Below are 14,793 nucleotides of genomic sequence, written 5' to 3' on the forward strand. Positions count from 1 at the left end.
GTGTTCTAATGTATTCTTGTGCCCATTTTTTCCCACAATTTGACACTAAAAAGCATCTCATTTGCCTCATAATCCACACCAGTTTGCTAAGCATCTTCATTTTTGTTTCTGAAAAACTTTTTTTGGATTGATTATTTACTTACTCCAATGTCTCATCCAAAGAGTGTACACCTGTGCCTTGCATATAGCTTCATAAAGCTATGTTCAGTTTAAACTATCTTGAATTCAGTGTTCAGTGTAGGGGCTGGGATAGAATTACCATAAATGCCATCAAATTTCTTGCTAAAATTCCTTTCCCTTATTAGTGGCACTTGGATACCCATAGGAACAGCATCTTGGGATAATGACTCATTATGCACTTGGGTATTCCCAATCACTACTCAGTCTGCTGGGAGTCCCATATGGTATGTGGGTCTTAAAGTTTTGCAATTGAGGGGGAAAATACACTAAGAAGAAATTATGGCCTATGTGTTTATATTTCATTCGGTAGACTTACCATTACTATGAAATGGACAAAGGCATGCTGAGCAACCCCATTTGTTCTTGACATATAAAAAGGAGAGCTGTGTCTGTTTAAACATCCTGAACCTAGCCTAAGGAAGAAGAATTTCAAGATGATTTAACTAGTCGTCCCTCTTCTTTGAACTGCCAATTAAATAGGAAATGGGCATAGAAATGAATTTTACTAGCAAGATTCTTCTTTTCCACAGATTTTCAGGGATCAAATTAAATTAGTTTTATTTCATCAAAATAACTTCCGTTTTTCCAATTACTACAGAAATGCCGTTGTATCTGCTTCAGCAAGAAGAAGGTCTCTGTGATGATATTTATGCCTATGGTATCGATATCAAAGTGGGCTTGGCCAGAGAACTTTATACTTAGAAGGAGATAAGTGAAACAATAAACACATGGAGAGAAGGGGGGAGGGGAATAAAAACCTCCAGCCTCAAATCAGTTCACAGAATCAGAAATAAAGCTTAAAACCGAGAAAATCAAAACATTTATCCATAAGTCAGTTAGCTATAGAAGTCCCTTGGCTATGGTTTAACTCAAAATAGTCAGGGGAAGAAAAAAGCCACAGGCGTCCACAGCCCTGGGATCCCACTTTACTGGGGGGTCATCATGTTACCATCTCTAAAAAATGATGGAGAAAAAATAAACCACACACTTTGATTTCATAGTGAATTTATCTTATAAAATAGCCACGTCCCCATTTAAAATATCAAGCGTCATTGCATGTCTTGTCCACAGAATCTATTTCCAGCCATGGAGACTGTTGATATTAAAAGTCCAGAGGCATGGTGTTCTGTGATTCTTTCCATCTTTCCCCAAAGAATCAATCTCCTTTACTGAGGATCTGCCCTTTGTTTCCCAGAGTTTCAGCTCTACACATTGAATCTTTACAACTATAACCCCTCCCTTTCCCTCCATGGTAACTTTATTCCGATGCTTAAAAAGTGCTAAAAGACAGCTAAATCTACAGGAGTAATAAGTAAAAAAATAGTAACAACGACGAAAAGAACCCTGAATTCATAGTTCTACTAGATCTGGAATAACTCAGAAACATTTCCCTGTAAACATGAGTGAAAGAATCAAAACATTTCATTACCAATATTCATGCAGGAAAGCAGCTACTCATTGTAAGGAAAAAAAGTCATCTGTGTTTAGAAACATCCATTCGAGAAGCAAAACTTAAAAAAAAAAAAAAAAAGGCACCTACAAACACCAAGACAAAGTATTCAAGCTCTTAAAAATGACTGCCCCAACTTCTGTTCTCAAGCAAGTAAGAAAATGTAGCTTTAAACCTGCTTCCAAGTTTCCTAGTTCTTCTACCACCATCCCTCCCCCAGCTCATCCCTTTTGCTCCCGACCGACCGAAGGTTTATTAGTCTGCAGCAGCGTGCGGGACAATTACTGAAAACCATACCTTTTCATCCAGGGCTTTGCCACAGGAGCCCTCAAAAGCTGAGATGTAATTACACTAAATGTTCAACCCAGGCAAGGGAAAAAAAGTTTGCAGGTGTGGAGAGGAGGAGGAAGAGGAGGAGGGGGGCAGGTTACTGCTCTGTGACTGTCACTTGGTGGAAAACCTTCTTGCTTCTTTCTACTCCATAGCCCTGTTGGGAGGAAGAAAAAAAAAAAAAAAAGGTTTCCCTCAATGAACACAATCCAGGCTGACACCCACATTAGATCATATGGTAATGATATGTCTCCTGTATTGTAGCCAGAAACTTTATCGGGCGCTTTTTTTTTTTTTTTTTTTGCTTTATTTCTTTTTCATCTGTTTAGCATCCCGAACTGCTTGTGCTGAAAAGCTGAGCAACTTGAATTGTGATTATCTTATTTACTAGATTCATTTCCTTTAAAAGAGAGAGAGAGATTTTTAACTGAAGGCTTGGCTTTGTTTCCCCCCTCAACTTTTCTTTCTATCCTGGTTTATAAGTAACATTTATCAGCCTGAAAGGAGGATTTTTCCTCCCTTATTCACAATACCTGGAAGCCTAGCAAATAATCCAGTATTTATCTTGTACTTATTCTAAATGTGTTCTGCATCAAATATGTGAGAAATCTTTAGTTAAGAAAAAATTACTCAATCTTCTCTTGCTTCACTCTGCAATTTTTTTTTGTTTATTTTTTTAAACAGAAACTCAAGTACTACATCTTAAATGCTATGGGAGCATTTTTATATACTTAGAATGGTTACCTAAAGGATCCTGGAAGGAAGCCAGAATTTTATATGAAAAGCCTGTCACTTATTATTTTCATTACTCAAATGATTCTGACATTTATGACCAGAAATGTTTTGTATAAACTAACGCAGCCTTAAAAGTGCATCCCCCTTCTTCCCCCTAACCCTTGCCTCCCAAATGTAAAAAGCACAATAGATATAACGTCATCGTTGTTCCAAAAAAAAAGTGATCTAACTGTGAACACCAAGATTGTGAGAGAACATACCTAATCTAGAAGTTGATCATATGTCACTCTGTGGTTGGGGAGGTGGGTTTGAAGAGAATGTAGTTATTATTTTCTTAAATGAATCCAGAATTTTGTTAGCTATGGATATCCAGGAGCTTTCCAAACATCAGAAAAGGGAGAAAAGAATCCAAATCTCCAAGAAGATGTTTACTTAGCCCCTGAAAAGCACTGAGAACATTAATAACAACTCCCTGGTTCCAAATGCTTTGAGATTTCTCTTCAAAGTTTGAAAAGTTCGTGTCTCTGTGTTTTGACTTGCTTCTTTCTGCCTGCCCCTAGGCTGTGACCAGGTGCAAACCTGAAGAAAATTTCTTTGAAACATGAGCAGATGCACCCCTCTTTTATTTTATGACATTCTCCACCACCATCATGAAAGAAACAGAGACAGAGATGAAGACAGAGACAGGGAGACAGAGAAAGACAGAGGGGAGGTGCTGTAATCTTCTGCTAGAACATAGTAGAAATAAACTCAGGTGGGGAGGGATGGGGTTCTAAACTTTTGTATTTCTATTCTCTCTTTTCAAGTTTCTGGCTAAATCCCACACTGTCACCCAGAAGAAAGTAACACAGCTCCCCCTCCCCTCCTCCTTTTCAAATTGTTTTCTATACCCTTTTGTATATTTGACTTGGTGTTGTTAGGTATGTAACTGTATTTCCTGTGACCAACATATTCACCATCTATTAGGGCCTAGAAAGGGATGGGCTTTCATTGGCCTGAGACAGAACTGAAAACTGAGTGAAAGTTTTAGCACCTCAACTTCAGAGTTTTCTAGTCCCATCCCTGCATTCCCACATTCACTTCTTTGGTAATGTGTAACTTCAAGCTTTCTCACTAACAAAAACTGTTTTCAAGAAAGAAAATAAAATTAATGACAGAATATGATAGATCTGTGAAAGAACTTAGAAACCTACACTAAACCAACACCATCATAAAAAGGAGGAAACTGAAGACCTTGGAGGCTAAGTAGTTCAACCAAGGCCATACAAACCAAAGATAATGGAACAAGAATCCTAACATTTTGCAGTTTGATTCCAACTGGGAGGGGAGGGGTGGGGTGGAACAAGCAGAAGGTTTTGTCACTTAGCAAGAAGAAACATTTGGTATTCATTTGATGTTTATGTGACTTGCAGAGAATATGAGTAAGGCCCCCAAGCACTTTGGGTGGACCCCCTATAGTGGATCTACAAGGAGATATGGACAGTGATAACAGGATGGTCACTTTTAAATAAGAATTGCGGAAGGAATGCCCAATACTAGGAGAGCATGAAATAATTGGTGTGCTGGAAAGTATTTCTATAAATAAAATAGCACTATAAAATGATAATTATAATAATTGCATTAGGCACTGTACTAAGTGTTGTGGATATAAAGATAGACACCCCCCCCTAAAAAAAAAACAACAACTCACCAACAAGTTGCCTACCTTCAAGGAGCTTAAAAATCTAACATGCAAACAAATATAAGCAAAGCAAATTCTATGTAGAATAAGTAGTAGGTAATTAACTGAGAGAAAACACTGGAATAAAGAGGCATTGAGGAAGGTGGGATTTTAGTCGAGCCTTAAAGGAAGCTATGGAGGTGAGAAGTCCAAGAGGAGGAGGGAAAGGTTTCCAGGAAGGAGTCAGACAGAGCTAATATGTTAAGGTTTGCAAAGCACTTTACAAAGGCTGTAGACATTTGAAGACCAGAGGCGAACTTATTGATGCTCCTGAAATTAAGCAAGTCATTTGTGGCTGGATATTTGCCATCTACGCTATGGACAAAGCTAATTCTGGAGAGTCATATATTGTATAATTTAGAGGATTGCAGTAAGAGGCATGTGCAGATCCATGTCCCCTCTTCAATTTCTTTTCTTAGATAGTTCCCTGGAACACCAAGAGATTACGTGTCTTGTCCAGAATCATAAAAGCAATGTGTGTTAAAGATGAAGATTGATCCCAGGTCTTCCTGGTTTCAGGGTCAAGAAAAACTAAAGACCTGAAATTATTTACTTATTCATCTATTTGTTTACTTATTTCTTCATCTCTCTATCTATATTTGTCTATGTCTCTATTTCTATCTGTGCCTGTCTCTATCATCTACTTCTCTATCTATTCATCTGTCTTTATATCTACCTCTATCTATTTATCAATCTATTATCTATCCATACATTTCTATCTCTCTGCCTTTCTATCTATTCATCATTCTATCAATCTGTCTATTCACCTATTTCATTGCTTCTCTCTCTCTCTCTCTCTCTCTCTCTCTCTCTCTCTTCTCTCTCTCTCTCTCTCTCTCTCTCTCTCTCTCTCCCTCCCTCTTCCCCCCTCCCATCTCTATTCTCTCTTACCTCTCTATCTTTCAAAAGGAGAGCTTGAGGCTGGCATATCTCTTGAGCTCAGTCATTGAGTTTGAATTTCTGTGTGAGAGAGAGAGAGAGAGAGAGAGAGAGAGAGAGAGAGAGAGAGAGAGAGAGAGAGAGAGAGAGAGAGAGATGTTAAAATGTTTTAAACTGCTTCTCATTTATATTTCTTAACTAATAAACAACCCTATATTCAAAGCCACAACTAGGCTCTTGAAACATGAATTTCTATTAGTACTGACACGTGTGTGTGTGTGTGTGTGCTAGTCTTCACCATTCGGATTTGCAAAGAACTTTTCTAAAATCTCAAAGTTGTTATAGTTATTGTTTGTTGCATTGCTTCATTTCTATTTTGTAACACTGATTTGAGAAAGTAGGGGTGTGTATTTGTGGCTGAGTGAATCTTAATCACAGTGAGATTTTAATGTGCCTGTGACTAACTTCATTCAAGTCCAATAGTTTGAACATGAGCTGGAACCCAAACCTAGATTTCCGAAAGATAAGTGTGAAAGTGAACAATTTTGAAACTCAAGGTCTTTAGGCTAATCCTATACCCAAGTCATTCAAACTCATCCTACTCTGAAATGTCAGCCTAGTCTTCCCAGAAATGTTGGCTGCCATGTAGAAATGTGAAATATTTAAATTCAAATCACATACCCCATCCACTGTTAAAAATGTCTGCACTGTAATTTCAACTGACAAGTCATCAGTTAGCAGGATAACTGGATTCTGTGTCTTGTCAGAGTTCATTTCAGGGCTGGCCATTTTCATTAGCAAAGCAATTGATTTAAGTGACAATTACTTATTAGCAGGATGAAGAATGCCAGGCTTGAAAAGGATTCTGCCATTTCCTGAGAAGCCAGGTGATTTTCTTCACACACTTCATGGGACATTCGAAGACCAGGGTTATACGTCCAGACCAGGCAAGTTCTAACAAACTACATTGTATTGCGTTGTTTCTGTTGCTATTTCCCTCACCATAAACTGGTGGTTTTTCAGGCATAGAAGTACCATGGGATGGGCATGATGAAGTTAAGGACAAACTCTAATGAATGTGAAAAAAAATGTTTGTTTGTCACAATCCCTTTGCCACCTTCTCCTCCCTTTCTAAATCTCAGTTGCATCCCAGCAAAGTAGTCAGGGTCCCATTGATATTCTCTATAAGATTTCTGCCTTCCTTGACCCTCCAAACCCACTTATCTTGCTAGGAAAAGTGAATTTTCCTTCCCTTTATTTTCTCAGTGACTTGTCCAGATAATTTGGTGATCTAATTCAACCTAAAGGCTAATGTGTTACCTTTCCCAGTGGTGTCTGTCTTTGGGCAGGGTCTACCTAGGAATAACAGTGTCTAATGATAAAGATGAGTAGATCTTTAAGGGCAGAATTTCAGATACCAGCTTTAGTGGTGTTTTAAAAAACTCTTTCTCAAAAATGTTAAGTTACATATCTCTGGTGATAGTGACACATTATATTGATCTTAGAAAGACAACTGAAAAATATGTTATAAGGTCAAGTTTTAGGATTGAGATTATTGAGAATGATAGTCTAAATTTATAGAAGCTGGATTTTGTTTTCATTTAAAATAAATCAATTTATTTTACATTCTTTTGTCCCCAAATATTTCTCCAACAAGAATGTATAAATAAAAGCAATTCTGAATTTGAATAGTTAAAAGAAACAAATCCACACATTTGCTGTGTCCAAAAATATGTATCTCATTCAGCACCTTGAAATCATCACACTTCTGTCAAGTGATGAGTCACAGGCTTTATCACTGGTATTCTGAAATCATGAATGGTCATTACATTGAGCATAGTTCTTATGTCTTTCAAAGTTGTTGTATTCTGTCCAACATTGTTGCATAAATTACTCTCCTCATTTTGTTCTGCTGTGTTCACACAATTCTTCCCAGGTTTTATTTATTTTTTTTTTAATTTATTTTTTTTTATTTTGTAATGTTTAACAATCACTGCCATACAATTGCGATTTTATCCCTCCCCACCTACTCCCCACTACCCCACTCCCTCCCCACGACTGCATACAATTCTGTATAGATTCTACATATACTTTCCTATTGAGTATATTTTCACTATAGTCATGCTATGTAGTCAGACTAAGATAAATGAAAGAAATCGTATAACAAATCAGAACATGATACACAAACACATACACATACACAAACATGATCTGCTACAATATGTGAGTGACTTCCATATTTCTCTCTCTGAGTGTGGCAGGCATTTTACCTTGAGATCCTCCATTGGGATTTTTTTTTTTTTTTTTGGTAAGAAGTTCTTGTGTTATTACAAAAATCTAAGTCTACCAGAAAAAACTCTCACACACTGTGGTTGTTGCTGTGCATAAAGTTCTCCTGGTTCTGCTCCTTTCACTCAGCATCAGGTCATATAAGTCCTTCCAGGCCTCTCTGAAGTCTTCTTGTTCATCATTTCTTATGGCACAATAGTACTCAATTACATTCATATACCATAATTTATTCAGCCATTCCCCAATTGATGGACATCCCCTTGACTTCCAGTTTTTGGCAACTACATAGAGTGCTGCTATAAATATTTTTGTATATGTGGGACCCTTTCCCATTTTTATGATCTCTTGAGGATATCGTCCTAGTAGCGATATTGCTGGGTCAAAGGGTATGCACATTTTTGTAGCCCTTTGGGCATAGTTCCAAATTGCTCTCCAGAATGGTTGGATGCGCTCACAGCTCCACCAACAATGAATTAGTGTTCCAACTCTCCCACATCCTCTCCAGCATTTATCATTTTCTTGTTCTGTCATGTTTGCCAATCTTATAGGTGTGATGTGGTACCTCAGAGTTGTTTTGATTTGCATCTCTCTAACCAATAGTGATTTAGAGCATTTTTTCATATGATTATAGATATCTTTAATTTCTTCCTCTGAAAATTGCCTGTTCATATCCTTTGACCATTTATCAATTGGGGAATGACTTGTATGATTATACATTTGGGTCAGTTCTCTATATATTCTAGAAATGAGGCCTTTATCCCCGAGCTTAGCTGTAAAAATTCTTTCCCAATTTACTACATCCCTCCGTATTTTGGTTGCATTGGGTTTGGTTGTGCAAAAACTTCTCAGTTTAATGTAATCTAAGTTATCCATTTTGCATTTCATAATGCATTCTATCTCTCCTTTAGTAAAGAATTCTTCCCTTCTCCATAGATCTGATAAATACACTATTCCTTGCTTCTCCAGTTTATTCATGGTATCAATCTTTATACCTAAATCATGTACCCATTTGGACTTTATTCTTGTGTACGGTGTCAGGTATGGGTCTATGCCTAATTTCCGCCACACTGTTATCCAGTTTTCCCAGCAATTTTTGTCAAACAATGAGTTCTTATTCCAGAAGCTGGGGTCCTTGGGTTTATCAAACAGAAGGTTGCTATATTCCTTGCCTGCTGCATCTTGAGTGCCAAGTCTATTCCACTTGTTTACCTCTCTGTTTCTTAGCCAATACCAAGTGGTTTTGATAATTGCTGCTTTATAGTACAGTTTGAGGTCTGGTAGCGCTAGGCCACCTTCCCAAGCATTTCTTTTCATTAGTCCCTTTGATATTCTGGACCTTTTGTTTTTCCAAATGAATTTTGATATTATTTTGTCCAGCTCTAGAAAGTAATTGTATGATAGTTTAATTGGTATGGCACTAAATAAGTATATTAATTTGGGTAGAATTGTCATTTTTATTATATTAGCACAGCCTACCCATGAGCAACTAATGTTTTTCCACTTACTTAAATCTGACTTTATTTGTGCAAAAAGTGTCTTGTAATTGTGTTCATATAATCCCTGGGTTTGTTTTGGCAGGTAGACTCCTAAGTATTTTATACTGTCTACCCTAACTTTAAATGGGATTTCTCTTTCTATCTCTTGCTGTTGGACTTTGTTGCTAATATATAGGAATGCAGAAGATTTGTGTGGGTTTATTTTGTACCCTGCAACTTTGCCAAAGTTGTTTATTAATTCAAGTAATTTTTTACTTGAATCTCTGGGATTCTCTAGGTAAATCATCATATCATCTGCAAAGAGTGATAACTTAGTTTCTTCTTTGGCTATTTTAATTCCTTGGATATCTTTATCTTGTCTAATTGCTACAGCTAGCATTTCTAGTACCATATTAAATAATAGTGGTGATAATGGACAACCTTGTTTCACCCCTGATCTTATTGGGAATGCATCTAGCTTATCCCCATTGCATATAATGCTTGCTGAAGGTTTTAGATAGATACTGCTTATTATTTTATGGAAAGTTCCCTTTATTCCTACATTCTCCAATGTTTTTAGTAGGAATGGATGTTGTATTTTGTCAAAAGCTTTTCCTGCATCTATTGAGATAATCATGTGGTTTTTGTTAGCTTTGTTGTTGATGTGATCGATAATGCTAATAGTTTTCCTAATATTGAACCAGCCCTGTAGTCCTGGTATGAATCCTACCTGATCATAATGTATTAATCTCGTGATAAGATGCTGTATTCATTTTGCTACAATCTTATTTAAAATTTTTGCATCTATATTCATTAGGGAAATTGGTCTATAATTTTCTTTCTCTGTTTTATCTCTTCCTGGTTTGGGTATCAAAACCATATTTGTATCATAGAAAGAATTTGGGAGGACTCCTTCTTCCCCAATTTTCAAGAATAGTGTATGTAGTATTGGAATTAACTGTTCTTTAAATGTTTGATAGAATTCACTTGTGAATCCATCTGGCCCTGGAGATTTTTTCCTAGGGAGTTCATTGATGGCTTGTTCAATTTCTTTTTCTGAGATGGGGTTGTTTAAGTATTCAACTTCCTCTTCTGTTAATCTGGGCAATTTGTATTTTTTAAAATATTCATCCATCTCGTTTAGATTATCGAATTTGTGGGCATAAAGTTGGGCAAAGTAGTTTCTAATTATTGTTTTAATTTCCTCCTCATTGGAGGTGAGTTCACCCCTTTCATTTTTAATATTAGTAATTTGGTTTTCTTCTTTCTTTTTTTTAATCAAATTGACCAAAGGTTTATCAATTTTATTAGTTTTTTCATAAAACCAACTATTGGTTTTATTTATTAATTCAATAGTTTTCTTAATTTCAATTTTATTAGTCTCTCCTTTGGTTTTCAATATTTCTAATTTGGTATTTACTTGGGGATTTTCAATTTATTCTTTTTCTAGCTTTTTCAACTGCAAGCCTAAGTCATTGATCTCCTCTTTCTCTATTTTATTTATGTAAGCATTTAGAGATATAAAACTTCCCCTAATAACTGCTTTTGCAGTATCCCATAAGTTTTGGTATGTTGTCTCACTATTGTCATTCTCTCGAATGAAGTTGTTAATTGTTTCTATGATTTCTTCTTTAACCCAACCCTTCTTTAGAATTAGATTATTTAGTTTTCATTTGATTTTTGGTTTCTCTTTCCATGGGCTTTTATTACATGTAATTTTTAATGCATTATGATCTGAAAAGGATGCATTGATTATCTCTACCTTTCTGCACTGGATTGTGAGATTTTTATGTCCTAGTACATGGTCAGTTTTTGTAAATGTTCCATGTACCGCTGAGAAAAAAGGATATTCCTTTCTATTCCCATTTAATTTTCTCCAAAGATCTATCATATCTACCTTATCCAGAGTTTTATTTACCTCCTTAACCTCTTGCTTGTTTATTTTGAGGTTGGATTTATCGAGTTCAGAGAGGAGGAGGTTGAGGTCCCCCACTAGTATAGTTTTGCTATCAATTTCTTCCTTCAACTCCCCCAACCTCTCCTCTAAGAATCTGGATGCTATACCACTTGGAGCATACATGTTTAGTAATGATATTGCTTCATTGTCTATGGTGCCTTTTAGCAGGATATAGTTTCCATCCTTATCCCTTTTGATTAGATCTATTTCTGCTTTTGCTTTGTCTGAGATTAGGATTGCTACTCCTGCCTTTCTTACATGAGCTGAAGCACAATATATTCTGCTCCATCCTTTGACCTTTATCCTATGTGTATCCCCCCATTTCAAATGTGTTTCTTGTAAGCAGCATATTGTTGGATTATGGCTTTTAATCCATTCTGCTATCTGTCTCTGTTTTATGGGAGAGTTCATTCCATTCACATTCACAGTTATGATTACAATCTGTGTATTTCCCTCCAACCTCTTTCCCACCATTTGTGCTTTTAGCTCTCCCGTCTCCCTTCCCCTCCTCAATAGTATTCACTTTTCCCGCCCTCCTCCTGCAGCCTTCCCCTCCTTCTTTTGACCCCCCTCCCTTTTAGTCCCCTTTACTCTTATTGCTTCTTTCCTCCCTTTTAGCCACCCTCCCCTTTCTTCCCCCTTCCTCTCCTACTACCTATAGAGCTAGTTAGGATTATCTACTTAAGATTATTGTTCCCTCCTTTGAACAAATCAGATGAGAGTACCTCTCAAACAATGCTCATCTCCCTCCCCTCCTTCCCTCTACTATAGTTTTGTACTTCTTCCTGTGATATAATTTGCCATTTTCTGCTTCCCCCTTTCCACACCTCCTATTACATTCCCTTCTCATACTTAAATCATATTTTTGACATGACATCATTTACTTTATGCCCGTTCCCTCTACATATATCCCTTTTATCATAATAGCTGCACAGTTCTCAAGATTAACAGGTATCATCTTCCCTTATAGGGAGGTAAACAGTTTGCCCTCATTGAGTAGCAAGTTTTTGTTTTTGTTTTTTCCCCTCTGTTTACCTTTTTATGATTCTCTGGAGACCTGCATTTGAAGATCAAATTGTCTATTGAGTTCTGGTGTTTTGGTCAGGAAGCTCTGGAAATCCCTTATTTCGTTGAATGACTTTCTCCTTGCCTGAAACGTTATGCTGAACTTTGCTGGGTAGTTGATCCTTGATTGAAGTCCCAACTCCTTTGCCTTACGGAATATTGGGTTCCAATTCTTTTGATCTTTTAATGTAGAAACTGCAACATCCTGTGTGATCCTGACTGTGTGTCCTTGATATTTGAATTGTTTCTTTCTGGCTGCTTGTAGTATTTTCTCCTTCACTTGATAGCTCTGGAATTTGGCAACTATATTTCTTGGGGTTTTGAGTTTGGGATCCCTTTCAGAAGGGGAACGGTGGATCCTTTCGATGACTATTTTGCCCTCTGAGTCTAGTACTTCTGGGCAGTTTTCCTTGATGATTTCCTGGAAGATATTGTCCAGACTCTTTTCTTCATCATGGGTTTCTGGCAGGCCAATAATTCTTAGATTTTCTCTCCTGGATCTATTTTCCAGGTCAGTTGTTTTTCCAATTAAATATTTTACATTTTCTTCTATCTTTTCATTCTTTAGATTTTGTTTGACTGATTCTTGTTGCCTCATTGAGTCATTAGTTTCTACTTGCCCAATTCTAATCTTCATCGTAGTGTTTTCTTCAGTTAGTTTTTCCATCTCCTTTTCCATCTGACCAATTTTTCCCTTTAAGGAGCTATTTTCTCCATTTAATTTTTGTACTTCTTTTTCCATTCGACCAATTTTCCCAGTTAGGTTTTGGGTTTCCTTTTCCATCTGATCAATTTTCCCAATTAGGTTTTGGGTTTCCTTTTCCATTTGATTAGCCCTTCCTTTTAGGGAATTATTCTCTCCAGTTAATTTTTGAACTTCCTTTTCCATTTCTTCAATTTTCTTTTTCAGGGTGATGTTCTCATCAGTGAATTCTTTTTTTATAGTTTTAAAATCATTGGCCAGTTTTTCTTTTATATCCTTCTTCAGACGTTCCAGGTAATCTAGTTGTGCTTGCGAGAAATTCATAGTCCCGTTTGAGGTTTCAGATGGAAGTACAGTCTCAGCTCTAACCTCTTTGGTGTTTGTGTTTTGGTCCTTATCCCCATAGAAAGATTCTATGGTTTTTTCACTTTTCGTCTGCTTTTTCCGATTCATGATGTTGGCTGAGTGTTGTAGCTTTTGGTTCTTTCAGTCAGAAGGTACAGATCTTTAAGTTGAGCTGATGTGTGTCTAGGCTAAAAGCAGGCTTTTGTTTTTTGTTTCCCTGATCAACCCTGGGGTTAGCTTGTTAGGTGTGTGGGAGGGGTGGTCTGGTCTCAGGATATCTCCTCAGCTGACTTGAGGCAAAGGCAAGATCAGGGGATGGTGATCCCAGCTTCCCTGTTGTCTTCCCTTTTCCCCTGGAGGGCTGGGGCACGCCTAGAAGCTAACACGTGTTCCCGCCCCTCCTGGGGCTCGTCTCCCGGCTCTGAGGCTTGCCTGGGTCTCAGTGCGAATTTTCTCTGCCCTGGGTCGTCTGTCCCTCCAGCCGTCTCCGCCACCGTAGGAAGAATCCCCCTTTGCTACTTTTCCAGCCTCTGGTGTTATGAGACCACCTGCCCCCTTCTGCTGTTCCCACTGATCCAGCATTAATCTGGGGAAAAATTTTATGGTTCCCTCACGGTCATCAGGGGGGAGGAGAGAGCACTTACTGATCACTCTGCCATCCCAGTTCCTGGAAGTTCAAGTAGTGACCCACCGGAGTCTGTCTTCAGGCTTAAGATTTCAAGGGCTGCTGCGCTGATGTCTGGCACTCAGTGGCTCTCACCGGCTCGGCCTGGCTTATCTCCTGCTCCGCTGGTCTCGCCTGCCACTCTCGGGCTCCTCTGGTCCCCTCCGCCCTGCCGCGCTGACCACGCTGCGCTGTGCGCCAGGGTCTTACCCCCGTAGAACAGATCCCTCCCGTGGACCCTCTGGTCCAGCCTGGGCTCCGAATCTGTCAAAGTCCGTCACCCACTGGATTCTACACCTCCAAAGTCTGGTCAGACTCTCCCCCCAGAGATATCCAGAGGAGTTTTTCCAGGAGCTTAGGTGAGTCGTTGCTTTCACTCCACCATCTTGGCTCCGCCCCCCTAGGTGATACCCCAGGTTTTATTAAAATCTAAAATTTCTTAAAGCACAATAATAATCTATTACATTTATATACCGCAATTTAATAGGAGAAAGGCTGAATAAATTGTGGTGCCATGGGCTTGAGAACAGGAAGAATCTTCTTGCTGAGTTCATATCTGGCCTCAGACACTTACTAGGTCTGTGACCTTGGGTAAGTCATTCAACCCTGTTTGTCTCAGTCCCTCATTTGTAAAATGAACTGGAGAAGGAAGTAGCAAACTATCCCAGGATCTTTTCCAAGAAAACCCCAAAATGGGGTCACAAAGAGTCAAATACAACTGAACCAACTGAACAACAGCTCCTATTAAATTATACACTCATTGCTTCCATTAAAAATCCAACATACTTTCATCTACTCATATACTATACTTCTCCCTCTCTCAATCAAAAATTGTCTCTGTTTATTCAGTGACATTTGGTCAACCCAACAACCTATCACCCCCTGACTTTAAAGGATCCTATGGGTCACTGGCTGAGAGAGGAAAATCATTGTTACCCTCAAATACCTTCCTTAAGTAGAGTTTTTAATGTTGTTTTTAGTTTTTGAGTTTTTTTAAGAAG

At 38.0% G+C, this 14,793-nt stretch overlaps 1 protein-coding gene across 3 annotated transcripts in view; it reads right to left on the reverse strand.

Moving 5' to 3' along the window:
- DCN (decorin) overlaps positions 1-5,370 on the reverse strand; it is a 55,452-nt gene extending 50,082 nt beyond the window's left edge. Inside the window, exons 1-2 of one of the 3 annotated variants that reach the window (XM_072655557.1) lie at positions 5,307-5,370; positions 1,928-2,117 (exon numbers count right to left, since the gene is read on the reverse strand). The gene's annotated coding sequence lies outside the window, so the exon portion shown is untranslated. Of the gene's footprint in view, positions 1-1,609; positions 2,118-2,955; positions 3,361-5,306 lie in introns of those variants that run through there. The other 2 variants (XM_072655556.1, XM_072655558.1) reach the window with 2 other exon arrangements.
- Positions 5,371-14,793: the final 9,423 nt, after the last annotated feature.

The sequence above is a fragment of the Notamacropus eugenii genome, chromosome 3 (assembly GCF_028372415.1).
Source record: "Notamacropus eugenii isolate mMacEug1 chromosome 3, mMacEug1.pri_v2, whole genome shotgun sequence".
Taxonomy (NCBI): Eukaryota; Metazoa; Chordata; class Mammalia; order Diprotodontia; family Macropodidae; genus Notamacropus; species Notamacropus eugenii.